At 46.2% G+C, this 15,594-nt stretch overlaps 1 long non-coding RNA gene across 1 annotated transcript; it reads right to left on the bottom strand.

Annotated features, from left to right (window-relative positions):
- Positions 1-1,947: 1,947 nt before the first annotated feature.
- Positions 1,948-14,767, bottom strand: LOC135972764 (uncharacterized). Its single transcript, XR_010589258.1, has 4 exons — positions 14,381-14,767; positions 3,754-3,800; positions 2,651-2,793; positions 1,948-2,352 (listed from the first exon to the last, which is right to left on the bottom strand). It is a non-coding gene; the product is annotated as an uncharacterized LOC135972764 (long non-coding RNA).
- Positions 14,768-15,594: the final 827 nt, after the last annotated feature.

Genomic DNA, 15,594 nt, shown 5'->3' with positions numbered 1-15,594 from the left:
TGCACATCTCTCAACATTGAGAGAGAGGGTGAATTTTTAGGAGTTTGTGCTGTGCAGATCTTTCTATACAGTGCAAGACAGTATTATTTTGGGTTTCTCCCCCAAAGGAGTGTGCATGTGAGTGCTGGGTGAGTCCTCTCACAGCGTTGACTTCAGTCTGTGTCTGCAGCTGGCTGTGGCATGTGTGTGCGCGTGTGCGCCGCAAGAGGCTGGAAAGCCTAATTCAGCAAAGCAGGGAGAGGGAATCCAGCCTGGTGGAGCAGGAGGGGCTCAGTGAAACCCCAGTACATCAGGTGGCCTCCCAGACGGGAGGGTCCAACCTGTCTCTCTCTCTCTCTCTCTCACACATACACACACACACACACACACTCTCACTCTCTCTCTCTCCTGGGATCCCACCCCTGAAATGTTAGCACTAACAACAAACAAATAAACAAAAAAGGCAGTGTGGACATGGGTATGTGACTACAGTGTTTTTTATACCCATTTCCAGCACAGTATATGTAGACACTTGGCATAGGGATGGGGAATACAGTATGTGCAAGCATGTATGCAGTGAACCAACCAAGTGTGCACACAGGTGTAGATGTAGCATTAGTGTGTTTGCCTACAAATGCTGCATTCTCTTCCCTCTCCAAAACATACAGAACAGCAATATATGCCCCCCCAGCTACATCACTGACAAAACCTTCATGAACTCACAAACTTTTATCAGACTGTCACATAGCCCTTAGTTTTGCCTGAACATTACAGAGATGGCACAGATCATTTGCCTTCATAACCAGGAATAGAACAATCATCTCTTTTTTAAAATGATCTATGATCAGGATTACCAGTGATCTGTGATGTACAAACCAGGAGAAGCTTCAGAACATCTCAATTCTTTTCAAGGCCGAGCCTTTGCAGCTGATACAACTCAGGTTATGCTTTTTAAGCAATGGGCAGCTCCAGGATTCTCAGGGGTAATACAAGCTCAGTGTAAAGAGCAAGCATTGGATATCACTTGGTCTGGAAAGTACACAGAAAGGAGCACTTCCTGCCATGTGAATAGCAACAAAATGTAAGTTTTTAATAAGAGCTGGCATTGAGGAATCTAACAATCACTTAAGACTTTATGGTAACAGCAGTGTGTGAGAGCTCAATGTTTCCATTCTGTTTCTACAGTGGATTATAGATACTTGGTTATTATTTAAACACAGTGGCTTTGCATATGTTTGCTATATTCATGAGATCAGTTTTCAAACTGGTAAGAGCGAGCAAAAGCTATTTAGAGACTACTTAATCAGTCTTACATTTGGAAAATAACCTGACTTTGTAGCAGAAAACCAATCCATCTAGATGCAATTCAAATCAAATATGGAAAATTACCTTATAAATTAGACACTTAATCAATTCCATTGTAGTGTATGGGGTTTACCACAGCCAAATAACCCCAAGTCCTATCACCCAAAGTAACTGGAAAATCAAAGCTAAACCAGATAAAGTTTAATAACTGACCTTTGTCTAGTGGTCTGGGAGAGGGAGAGGCAGGATAAAAATCTGGATTGGAATTTTACCACTTTGACGTATTCTAGTCTTCATTTTTTCCCCAACAGTTGCACTTGTTACATTAAACATTAAAGGAGATGAATTTTATTTTGCGCTTAAGCATAGAATTTAGATTAATCTAACTATTTCTAATGAATTGGAGGATCACAAGCTCAGTTTACAGTAGTGCATGTGCAATGTAAAACAGGCCCAACTCCTATCATCTAGCTGAATATGAAATTTTAATTTCTTATAAACTAAAAAGGAAATACTTGTCATCTAGGAGTTACATAATCTTAGTCAATGCTCACAAATTATATAATAGACTTGTGAAACAGGAAGAGAAATTTTTTAAATCTTTTAATGAACAATACAGTACATTAGGAATAAAGTGAAATGTACTTGGACATTAATCTGAGTTTTTAATTATGTGCATTCCTTTTGTGTAGGAGCAGAATTGTACCATCCATCTAATCGTTTATTTAAAATTTCACTTGCTGTTAAAAGTTAGAAGCAATATCTTGTTTTTTTATGAAGTCTCAGGAAACAACAAATTACTTCTGTTTATCTGGATATGAAATACTATATACAATGGAGAATATTAGATTTTTCAGACAGACAAGCAGCTACTCTTTAAATTAATTCATTGGTCATATTTGAGACCCCAACTTTCCTATTCAGCACCAAATAAGAGGAGTCATGTTCTCTCCCTGCTCCTGCCACTTTGTTTCGATTCCAAGATGTAGTTTCCCCAAAGAGTAGACTACTCATGGGCCAAATCCTCTAGTCCAAGGCCTTATCCATTTCTTATGCAGGCAAGAGTCCCTGTGAAGTCAAGTGGAGCTTTTAACAAAGTATGGACTGAATAAGCATCACTGGACCAAAACAAACATCCAAATATGTGTACTTGTCTCTTAATAATGCACCAGTCAAGACAGTCTACATCACAAACCACATACCACATCAATGCCTCCCCAAACAAGCTGCAGAAGTGTGTATAACTTATGGTGCAAATCATCATGAACAATCTGAGCTTCTTTTTAAAAGTGTGTGGTTACACAAGTTTCTCAAGCTACAGGATGGCAACAACTTACACAATGCCCAATGCCTGATTTTTATGTACCTGCTCACTGGAGCTCTGCTGGTTCTCTCAGTTCTCCACAGAGGAGCAGCCCCAACCTTTCAGCCAGTGCCACTAGTGCTTTACCAATTCACTTCTCTCCTGAAGCTTTCTCCAGTTCCATTCATTATGGTACAGCATGGTTGCTGTCAAAAGAGAGACAGCAGAATTGGCTTTGAATGTTTCCATGTTTGAGATTCAAGGATTTTTATATGTTCAGTCTTGAAGTAAAAACACTTTGTTTTTTTAATTCGCAGCCTTGCAAACTCAGCTGGTAGGTACCTTCTTGCAAGTCATCAGCTGTAGTCGATGTCTTACAGGCAAAATAATGTTCACAGCTGTGACAACACCAACAGCTCCCTCTCCCAATTCCCTACTTTGGGTGCACTGAGCATGCTCACCCAAACTGAGCATGTCCAGTAACCTTCGCTGTTGCAGTTGCCCTCTCTGTGCCCTTACTTCTACTCCTAGTTTGCTGCCGGCTTTTTGGAGGGCTTAAAAAGGATCAAAGGGGGCAAATCGTAGTGGGTGGGTGTCAGGGTTTGAGCAGGGGGCAGATATTTACTGGCTAGGGGGTATCAAGCTACTGTAGGTAGCGGCAGAAGAGGGGCTGGAGGGGAGAAAAAAAATCAGGGGTGAGGGGTGGGAGCCTGCTAATTTGCAACCCCGGACCCAGGGCCGGCTCCAGCTTTTTTATGGGGGGGGGGGGAGGACTACAACTAGTTGCAAAAGAGGAGGGTTGCTGTTTGTGTCGTCACAACCCTGATAGCCTACCAGGAAACCAGCCTGAAACATTGTTTTAACCAAAACATTTCATTCCAATTTCGAATTTCATTTTAGAAAGTAAAGTTTTAAAAGTTGAAAAGAAAAAAAGTCATTTTGAAACAAAAAATTCCTTTCCAACATAGAGTGAAATATGTCAACCTTATCAAAATACTCTTTTTAGTTCTGGTTTAGAAACAAGTGTTCTTCAGAGGTGACATTTCCAGAAAAACACTTCACTTTTGACTGATGTGTTTTTCCTGACAGAAAAACACGTTCAGCTAGAAAGTTTCCACTGGCTCTATTGACACTAGGTTAAGATAGGGAGATGGGGACAGGTTTACCTTATACTGGCCTGTTGCTTTCCAATAGCACCTTCCACTGTTGTAGCCTGAGGGTGTAAAATGTAGGGTTACCATATTTTGTGCCTCCAAATGGAGGCCACTCCACCGGCCCCGGCCCCGCCTCAGCCCCGCCCACGCCCACGCCCCAACTCCGCCCCCTCCCCTGCTTCCTGCGAACATTTAATTCGCGGGAAGCCTGAAGCAGGTAAGGGGGGGATGGGGGGAGGAGGTGCGGCCCAGGCTGGCCCCCCCGGCGGCTCCAGCCTGGGGTGCCAGCCCCGGCCGACCACCCCCGGCCCGCCCAGCACTGCCTGCCGGCCCCCGGCGGCCCGGCGCACCCCCCGGCCCCGCGACCCCGGACCGGCTCCCGGCCCGGCCCCCCGCCTCAGCGCATCCCGCGGCTCCCGGCCCGGCGCACCCCCGCGGCTCCGCGGCCCCGGCCCCCCGGACCGGCGCACCCCCACGGCTCCGTGGCCCGGCGCACCCCCCGGCCCCGCGGCCCCGGCCCGGCGCACCCCCCGGCCCCGCGCACCCCCCGCGGCTCCCCGGCCCCGGACCGGCTCCGCGGCCCGGCGCACCCCCGTGGCTCCGCGGACCCCCCAGCGGCCCGGCCCGGCACACCCCCCAGCGGCCCGGCCCCGCGGGCCCGGCTCCCGGCACCGCGCCCCCTGCTCCCCGCCCGGCCCCGCGCCCAGCCCGGCCCGGCACTGCGACCCCGGCCCGGCCCCGCACCAGCCCCGGCCGAGCCCTCCCTCCCTCCCGATTTTCCCGGACATGCCCGGCTTTTGGGGATTTCCCCCCGGACGGGGATTTGAGCCCCCAAAAGCCGGACATGTCCGGGAAAATCCGGACGTATGGTAACCCTAACATAGATACAACACCACGCAACAATGCAGAGTTCTAATGGTTTCTCTAATAATCTGCAGGAGCTTCATCTACTGATTGGAACGAAGGGCAGAGGTGATTACGTTGTGTGCTAGTGTATTATAAGAAGCACATGGTCCCTCCTTCTGTATTTCTGTGGTGCAAAAGACATTGTTCAGAGGGATAAATCCAGATATAAAAACATCATCACATCACACAACTCAATGACAAGGTATTGTCTAATTATGGAAACCACAAAGACACCTGCAAGCTACACATAAAGCGGAATTGCAGCTCTAACAATGGCTCCCAAGATAAGTCCCAAAGAGAATAGGAGAGGAAAATAAACCTTGATTTGCTGAAGAGAAAGGAGACCCGAGCAAATTCAAACAGAAGATTGGAAAATGGGGGACTTCTGGGTAACTAACCAGGAAACAGCCAAAACTACACACTAAAAGGGAAACATAAAACTGAAAATGAGCTAATAAATCTCTAACCCATTAAAAGAAAATACAGTTCTACAGAAAAATACAAAACCTAACATTCTGGAACACAACTGAGTGGAATTTATACCCTAATTGAACATGCACACCTGAAAAACCAATACCTACAGTGAGACATGGAGGGAGAAAAGGACAGCTGAAGGGAGAAAGGCAGTTGGAAAATGCCAGGGAAGAATCAAAAAGAAGGACTGAATGAGCAATGACTTAACTATATCTCTTGCCCTTTAACATCTGCATGTCAGATCCTCAGCTGGTTGGTGTAGCTCTGTTGACTCCAGTGGAGTGAGGCCATCTGACCCACGTGGAGGGGCTGGCCCAGGCTCTCCAGGTCAAAGCTGAGGCTCATGGCATGTACAGTTGCAGAGCACGGGGTTTTGCTAGTGTCATCCCTGTTGCGTGGATACACAGAATGACCCATTTCCAGAGACTAATGTGCCACATAGAACAGAACTCAGTATTTGTTCTGTGCAGGCTGCATTCAAGAGAGCATGTTACTTGGAATATTTGAAAAAGAGAGATCTGAAGGATGTTTGCATCGGGGCAGAAAGCGAGTTTGCTTTCACTTGAGCATTAAATAGTTGGTGGTAGTTATTACAGCTGCTTGGGAAACACCTTTTGTTCCCGTGACGTTTCAATGAAAACCAAGGATTTTTTGTTTTAATTTTTTTCTCCAAACATGGGGTGTGTTTTTGTTTTGTTTTGATGAAAACTAAACAAATATTTCCACTGAAAATATCTATTTTGATGGGGAAAATTGTCAACCCCTCTCCCCACACACACATTTTGAACCAAAACTAGATGTTACATAGTGGTCGTCATGTATCTACTGCAGTAATTCTTTTTCCATACCAGGGCCCTCCAGCCATGGAAGTCCCATGGAACTTCTCAGGTGCTTAAAGCTAAGCATGTGCTTAAGTTCTGATTTGGATCAGAACCCTAGCCAGGATGTACCTAGAAACCCCCTGCCCCCTATTCATCAGTATGGGAAGGGCAGGGTGATCATGACACTTGCTTGCAACCCTCATGAGGTCTTGTGTCTCACCAGATATTTCTGTTCTTGGTTATCTGGGTTGCGCTCTCCACATACTCTGAATGCATACACACATCTTCGTGTGCATGTCAACTATCCATGCTGTACACACATCCTCAGTTAGGATTTGTAGCCACATGCCTGTGATTTTAAACCTACAAAGTCTAACAGTAATGTGTTGGAGACAATATTGAACACAGGATGGAGGCTTGCTCGAGCAGTAGCACCTGCCAGAGAAGCTATGACATGACGTAAGATTTGGGATGTTACCTCTGCCCATAGAGACCTGACAGCATAACTAATCTCATGGGGGAATTGCTGGCTGGTGTATTCCCAGACCTTCCTCTCTCAAATGATCCATACAGATGCCAGAGAGAGAGAGAGAAAGTCCCTACCTGGCAGAAAAGTGCTTCAATGGAAAATAAAATAAAATTCATGCATTCATGGTGAAGGGGAAAGGAAAAAGCAAACACTATTATTATCACGAATGCCATTGAAACACACTGGGCAGCCTTTACATGAACAACAAAAGCCGGGCGAGCAGCACAGGCCGTCTGGAGCTCCCCGTGGGAATTTGATAAAGTTCTTCAAGTTGCATTGGACATTTTCTTGACTCATTTCAGTGCAGAGTTCGGAGATGCACTGTTTCCAGGTTGGACACTGCTTGTCACTTCAGCTCTGTGCCAACACGTTACCCTTCTGGCTTCAAATCTTTAATTTCCTTCCTGATGCCAGGTTTTTACACTGAAGTTGTGGGAGCCTGGACACCCAGCACCATGGGGGCTCAGCACAGATGTGGCCAACTGCCACTGCCCTTGTGTCACCCCCGCGGCCCCGGACCGGCCCCCCGGACCGGCGCACCCCCGCAGCCCCGCGGCCCGGCGCACCCCCCGGCCCCGCGCACCCCCGCGGCTCCCCGGCCCCGGACCGGCTCCGCGGCCCGGCGCACCCCCGCGGACCCCCCAGCGGCCCGGCCCGGCGCACCCCCGCGGCTCCGCGGACCCCCCAGCGGCCCGGCCCGGCGCACCCCCCGGCCCCGCGGCCCCGGACCGGCTCCCGGCCCGGCGCACCCCCCGGCCCCGCGGCCCCGGCCCGGCTCCCGGCCCGGCGCACCCCCGCGGCTCCGCGGACCCCCCAGCGGCCCGGCCCGGCGCACCCCCCAGCGGCCCGGCCCCAGTGGGCCCGGCTCCCGGCACCGCGGGCCCGGCTCCCCGCCCGGCCCCGCGCCCAGCCCGGCCCGGCACTGCGACCCCGGCCCAGCCCCGCACCAGCCCCGCCGAGCCCTCCCTCCCTCCCTCCCGATTTTCCCGGACATGCCCGGCTTTTGGGGATTTCCCCCCAGACGGGGATTTGAGCCCCCAAAAGCCGGACATGTCCGGGAAAATCCGGACGTATGGTAACCCTAGTAAAATGTATTCATTTTGCACACTCCAAATACCAACATGAGTGCAGATTACGTTATTTTGCTACTGACACCTGCTTTCTGACCAGTTAAATCTTACCCCATCACTGCTGAATGTGGCCCAGAAACTGCAAATGGATTTGCACTGGATTACTCTAGGCTGGAACTGACCCATATTGTGGTAATGCCTTATACTAAAAGGACTTCTTGACCAATGGACAGACAACTTAAAAAAAAAAAAAACCCCACACAACAACAAAAGAAGACTCAAGCAGGGATGCTCCTATTGAATTATTGATTTTATTCTGTCTGCTCACTATAGCAGTGTTTATTAATTACACACTTGACTGAAAGCTCTAAAACGGAAGTGTAGAATAGTACTATCCATTCAGGGTAGGTTTCATCCCTAATTTAGTAACACACTTAAGCATATGCTTAAGTCCCTCTGAACTCCTTTAAAATATATTTCATCTTAAAATATAGCCCACAGACTCCAGCTATTAATTTGGTTACAAGCCTTGATCCTGGCTGAACCTTAGCACATCATGTACTAGCTAACAATCTGCATGAAGTTTGGGTCTAGATTCCATACACTCCAGAGCCGATCATAGATTATTAAGGTTGGAAGGGACCTCAGGAGGTCATCTAGTCCAACCCCCTGCTCAAACCAGGACCAACACCATCTAAATAATTCCAGCCAGGACTTTGTCAAGCCGGGCCTTAAAAACCTCTAAGGATAGAGATTCCACCACCTTCCTAGGTAACCCATTCCAGTGCTTCACCACCCTCCTAGTGAAATAGAGTTTCCTAATATCCAACCTAGACCTCCCCGACTGCAACTTGAGACCATTGCTTCTTGTTCTGTCATCTGCCACCACTGGGAATAGCCAAACTCCATCCTCTTTGGAATACCCCCTCCACCCTTCTCTTCTGCAGGGTGAACAAGCCCAGTTCCCTCAGCCTCACCTCATAAGTCATGTGCCCCAGCCCCCTAAATCATTTTTGTTGCCCTCCGCTGGACTCTCCACTTTGTCCACATCCTTTATGTAGTGGGGGGCCCAAAGCTGGACACAATACTCCAGATGTGGCCTCACTAGGGCCGAATAGAGGGGAATAATCACTTCCCTCGATCTTCTGGCAAGGCTCCTGCTAATGCAGCCCAATATGCCATTAGCTTTCTTGGCAACAAGGGTACACTGCTGACTAATATCCAGCTTCTCATCCACTGTAATCCCCAGATCCTTTTCTGCAGAACTGTTGCTTAGCCAGTTGGTCCCCAGCCTGTAGCAGTGCATGGGATTCTTCCATCCCAAGCGCAGAACTCTGCACAGTCCTTGTTGAACCTCAGATTTCTTTTGGCCCAATTCTCCAATTTGTCTAGGTCACTCTGGACCCTATCCCTACCCTCCGGTGTATCTACCTCTCTCCGCATCTTAGTGTTGTCTGTGAACTTGCTGAGGGTGCAATCCATCCCATCATCCAGATTATTAATAAAGATGTTGAACAAAACTGGCCCCAGGACCAACCCCTGGGGCACTCCACTTGATAACGGCTGCCAACTAAACATTGAGCGGTTGATGACTACCCCTTGAGCCCAACAATCTAGCTAGCTTTCTATCCACCTTATATAGTCCATTCATCCAATCCATACTTTTTAAAACTTGCTGGCAAGAATACTTGGGGAGACTGTATAAAAAGCTTTGTTAAAGTCAAGCTATCACATCCATTGCTTTCCCCACATCCACAGAGCCAGTTCTCTCATCATAGAAGACAATCAGGTTGATCAGGCATGACTTGCCCTTGACTGTTCCTGATCACCTTCCTCTCCTCCAAGTGCTTCAAAATGGTTTCCTGGAGGACCTGCTCCATGATTTTTCCAGGGACTGAGGTGAGGCTGATCAGTCCGTAGTTCCTTTTTTAAAGATGGACACTATATTTGCCTTTCCAATTGTCTGGGACCTCCCCCGATCACCATGAGTTTTCAAAGATAAGGTCCAATGGCTCTGCAATCACACCAGCCAATTCCATCAGCACGTTCGGATGCATTAAATCTGGACCCATGGACTTGTCCTTAAGCTGTTATTTCACCACTGAGGGCTGCTCACCTCCTCCCCATACTGTGTTGCCCAGGTCAGCAGTGTGGGAGCTGACCTTGGAAGTGCTTAGGAACAAGGTTTGGTTAGAAGTAGGAGTTGTGTGGGGGATTCACAACATCTAACTCCCAATGAAACATTGGTAGGTGTTTGAATCTAGGGTTTAAATTTAGACCAATTTCTGTTATGTAAGTGACTGTGTAAGACCAATGTCTCACCTTGACAGGTCTCCAATCCTCTGTCTTCAGAGAAAGTGTAATGAAGGAAATATTGAGTTAGAAGACATGCATTACTACACATCTGTAAGAACTATAGTAATTGTAAGCCACACAAGGCCAGAACCTTGTCTTATGCCGCTTTAGAAGAGTCATACACAGCTGTAACACCATATATTTAACAAACACTCATTCATAGCTTTTTGTTGAAAAGGCTTGTTGTGACAGGGTGCTGGGCAGGAACTCCTGAGCCAGCCCTCTGTCATGCTGCTCTAATTAAGGGAGGTAAATTGGAGCTGGCTAGAGAAACCTGCACCTGATTGGCAAATGGGAAACAGCTGCCAGCTTAAGTAGCTACTTACAGGCCCAGAAGGAAGGAAGGAAGTGGAGGGGGAGCACCTGAAATTGGAAGGAGAGCAGTAGCTCTTCCCTTCTGGGTGCAGAAACTGAGAAGTCCTTAACGCTGAAAGCCCAAGCTGTACATGCAGAGAAGGTGGTGGAAGTTCACACTGTAAATAAACTGCACTGGTGATTGCTGAGCCCCAGGGTCTGAGTGGTTTGTGAACACAGCAGCAAAGGGGGCCCTGCTACACTCATCTTTGGTGGACATATTGATAAGTTATACATGGTAGTAGTGTGTGTTTGAGAATCAAAGTTGTGCCCAAAACATTGTCCAGGGTATTAACGGTACAGGAGGCTTTCCTTCTATAGCAGGCATGCATGTCTCCTGCAAGTTCCAGCTAATTTAAAACCAGTGGAGGTCCCATTACAATAGGCATTAAGTACTGTATGTTAAGTCATGAGTCTGATAACTCTAGAGACTCGTGTTTGATTGGGATTGGCTGGAGACCACCTCTTCCTTATTGTCTTATTTCAGTCATCAGGAATACCTTTAGAGGCAGACAATTATTGTCCAGTCAAGGACAGACAAAAAAAATGGTACAAAAACCTAGAAGTCCTAGAAGTAAAGCTGAAATGACCCTGCATCAATTACAATCAGAGAGGGTTGTTAGTTATCATCATGAGTAGCCAACACTATTAGGAATTTTCCACAACAGAATAGATGTTAAGGACATTCTTCATTAAGAAGGAGGGAAAGGATTCTGCCCCCACACTTCAGGCCATAACAGCCCATAAGAAACAAGGGAAAGATTCCCTTGGGCAAGCAACACATTGGGCTGCCATAGTTGGCCCCTCTAGCCCCAGCACGGGAAATGAGCCTGGAATGGTGCCGCACTCTCTCATGCCTTGGGCAGCCGAGGGGGTTGTTCTGAATTACACAGGGGGCATTTTGGGCCTTAGTTGCAGATTCTGGTCTGCTCCATCTCCTCTCCATACACCCCTCAATTGAGCCATCTGTTCTGCTCTTCCTGGATCTGCAGCTCAGAATCTCACCTAGCATAGGTGTTTGATCCAGGACAAGTTTACCCCCCAAGAAATATGGCCCTTTGCTTTCTTTTTACTCATAGGGAGCACTCCTATTCATTCAGAGAAGCAGGAGCAGACCCTGTGTATTAAGTATACAAACAAAAATAGATTTAAGATTGTTGTGTCAGTTCAAAGGACTAACCAAGGTCCCTCAGATTCCCCATGACTCCACTTAGCTGAAAAACAGATGGGCTACTCTGCCAAAACCTCTAGCATCATACCTATCTCTAACAGAAGGGGTCCCTGCAGAGCATAGAAATAGCTCCTTACTCCAAAAAGAGGCACATGCAGCCATTGCTGATGGAGAACAAGCACCCAAGTCTTGGAAGGGAACTTAAATCTCTCCTATCAAAGAAAAAATATTAATCCCAGAGCCACTAGGCTGACCCTGTAAGTGGATTTTTCTTTCATACCACCAGTTACCTTTACCACAACACTGAACTGATCTTCAGCATAGTATTTTGTCAAACTCTCACATAACAGAAACATGTGGTAGAACAGGTAATTTTATAACGGGGTGAACACCAAAACTATATTCTTATCTTTTGAAAGCTTTTCACAGTTAACCTGTTGCTAGAAATTATAGGAGAAAAAATTTACCACTCATATGATTAAACCTTAATCACCTGAAAAAATACTGAAGCTTATTGATATCATGGGTCCAAATTTGAAAAGACTTCCATTTTCTGTGGGGACAAAAATTGTGTTCACAATAGTTATAGCTACAACTGAAAACATTTTGATGTTTCATTTCCTATCATGTAGTTAAACATGCGAATAGCAACTTGTATGTCTACAGTTATTTGCACCTGCAAGAAGATAGCTTTGTTTCAAAACCAGGGCTTAAAGTGTGTGTAAGTACATCACTCCATTTATCACAGCCATTCAAATGATCAAACTCTTCAATGTTAAGACTCAAACAGCTAGTCACTTTCTAGACCCACTTTAGATCCTTTGCCAGGATGGATTATAACCCAATCCCATTTATTCATCCCAGCCATGCCCTACATGAATGAAATGTTTCCTGATAACATTTTATTCTCACCTCTAAATTTCACTACATGCATCTCACTATGTGATTAAAAGGTCAAAGTGGAAAGGTAACATGAGGCTCCATCTGTCCTTGATCCAACTGTTGCCCATCTCCACTCAGTGTAGAAGGACAAAGATTGGCCAAAATAAACTCCTAAAAAGAGTTATTCTGTTTAAGATTTTCTACTTGAAGTACTTTAATATTTTTACCTTTAAAAAAAATTATATATATAAAACACACACACAGTGTGGTTATGTGCCTGGAGGCTAAGTACAAACAAGGCCTTCACGGCCACTCCCTCAGAAAAATTGATTCCCTCATATACCATTGCCCCCAAGAAGCCTGAATAAATGGCTAGACCTTGCAACACATGCAGATGATTAATAAACTCTATACGCACATGGAAGCGAGCTCCAGAATCAAGGGTTCTTTGGGAAGGAAGATCAATTTGAGCATGCTTTGACAGGGTAAGTCTATCAAAAAGCACACCCCTTCACAACCAAAGCAATAGGCAAGATATGATCAATACTAAAATGTTTCTCAGAAGATCATTAAGCACCTTTATTCATGGGTCATTTAACAAGACCCTGATTTCTCACTGGCTATAGAAACTCAGCCATGTTTCTTCACATTGGATGCTAATTTGAATGTAGTTTCTCTAACACGTTACTATTATTTTATTTGGATGCTGATATTATGCCCCCCTCCCCCTCCAAAAAAATCCCACCCACATAAGCAAGGGGTTTTGTAAACTGGCATTAAAATCAGCCCTTTTTACTAACTCTTCCTTGAGAATTGCTCCTGACAATCCAAAACCAACATGGACACAAGAACATGCATGAACAGCAATAGAAGATTTTCTTAAAAAAAAAAAAAAAAAAAAAGGAGTTCCAAATGCCTGAATATGCCCTGAAGCAGCAGCTAAGATGGTGGAACAGAGGAGGATGATCAGAAGGGAGAAAAAACTGCAGAGAGAGGCAGATTTTACAGCTACTCAGACTGGAGTTGCTTAATGACATTCTTTGTTATTTTAATATCCAGTCATCCCTCAGGGGGTAGACTACATCATCTTATGAAGAGAGACCAGATTGGTAAAAAAAAAATTAATCCAGTTATGCTAAATGATGTATCTTACTGTTCAAACATTCAAGCAATGTGCTTTGTGTCTGCATGTTATGTTGGAAATAACAAACAACTGTAATGATGCTCTTCTTAAACAGTCTCAGCAAGGCATATTTGGACAGATTCTGTACTGCCCTGGGCCAGAAGTTTATATAGCAGTAAAATTAACTCTAGTGAGACGCATCTGGCATATCAATACTGGTTCTTAGCATCATCATTCATGTATGCAGATATAGCTAATCGGCAGCAGAGACAACATACGTAAGCAATGTCATGGGTGTGGGGCGCATATCTCCAACCGTATAAGTGCTAAGGAACTAGGAAAGAAATTCTCTCTGATGCAGGATTCTGTACCCCTTTCCCCAGACCCCAAACTAAGATTAAAGCAGAAAAACCAGTCTGTGTGTAGAACCACCATGTATCAGGGAAGCAGGGTATACTTTTAGGACAATTTACTGTCTAGCAAGTTAACCATGCACTGGCTTTGTGGGCCAGCATACTGTGCATTGCAGACCACAAGCAGAGCAGCAAAGGCAAGAGCCCAAGAGACACCAGGTTTGTTGCAGTTCATTTAACAGAGGAGAGGAGACGACCAGACTCTCTGCTGGGGCTTTAGTAAGGGGGCTTTCAGGCAAGTTCAGGTTAGCACAGCCTGGGACTGCTCTAATCTGCACTAACTGGATAGGGCCCTTAAGGGACCATATGATGTCTAAGGATTACTGGAATGCATCATGCTTCAGCCATTATTCTTCCTAACCCCAACATGCCTCTCCCTATGGCCTACACTGCTCCTAGGCTGCAGGGAGGCAGGTGTAGGAGCAGCACAAAAAGTGGAACAGGGCTGAGAATGTGCTGCATTCAACAGTACTTGTAAATATCCATCCTTATCTCTAGGGCACCCACTCCTGCCCAGAGGCAGCATTTCAGGGGACTTCACCTCTTGCACTCCCTCTGGTGACTGCTCCCATCTGGTGCCTTCTTGAACTACTTTACTGCATCTTCTGTGGCTCAGCCCTCCAGCCATATCATACAACAGTTCAGTCCCCTTCCAGGAAACAGCTCTAAAGAAAGAGGTCTTTCACGCATCCTGGGCTGGATTCCAAACAATAAGTCCTTTGCCCCTCCTGGCTTCTGCCTCAGTCCCAGGTCCTCACAGACCCTTGGTCAGGTCTCAAGAGCCCCACCACACCATCACCAAGAGCCCCTGCTCCTGGGGCTCCACCTTGAGCAGCTAATCCCAACTACTGATCCTTCTGTTAGGCCTTTCCAAGAGAGAGGGAAAACTAACTCCTCTCTTGGGTCTCTTCCCCTATACGGAGCACCCTCAGCTCCTTGTATAGGATAAGGCCACCTCCTCTGCCCGGGAGGCAATTAGCCACCACCCAGGTGCAGAGCATAACTAATTAGGTTCTCTCCTTTTCCATCTAGATAATCTCAAAAAGAACAGGAGTACTTGTGGCACCTTAGAGACTAACAAATTTATTAGAGCATAAGCTTTCGTGGGCTACAACCCACTTCTTCGGATGCATATAGAGTGAAACATATATTGAGGAGATATATATACACACATACAGAGAGCATGAACAGGTGGGAGTTGTCTTACCAACTCTGAGAGGCCAATTAAGTAAGAGAAAAAAACTTTTGAAGTGATAATCAAGATAGCTCAGTACAGACAGTTTGATGAGAAGCAAGTGTGAGAATACTTACAAGGGGAGATAGATTCAATGTTTGTAATGGCTCAGCCATTCCCAGTCCTTATTTAATCCTGAGTTGATTGTGTCTAGTTTGCATATCAATTCCAGCTCAGCAGTCTCTCGTTGGAGTCTGTTTTTGAAGTTTTTCTGTTTTAAGATAGCCACCCGCAGATCTGTCATAGAATGACCAGACAGGTTAAAGTGTTCTCCCACTGGTTTTTGAGTATTATGATTCCTGATGTCAGATTTGTGTCCATTAATTCTTTTGCGTAGAGACTGTCCGGTTTGGCCAATGTACATGGCAGAGGGGCATTGCTGGCACATGATGGCATATATCACATTGGTAGATGTGCAGGTGAACGAGCCCCTGATGGTATGGCTGATGTGATTAGGCCCTATGATGATGTCACTTGAATAGATATGTGGACAGAGTTGACATCGGGCTTTGTTACAAGGC

The sequence above is a fragment of the Chrysemys picta genome, chromosome 7, assembly GCF_011386835.1.
Source record: "Chrysemys picta bellii isolate R12L10 chromosome 7, ASM1138683v2, whole genome shotgun sequence".
NCBI classification, from domain to species: Eukaryota; Metazoa; Chordata; order Testudines; family Emydidae; genus Chrysemys; species Chrysemys picta.
This window is presented reverse-complemented; position numbering and strand designations above follow the sequence as displayed.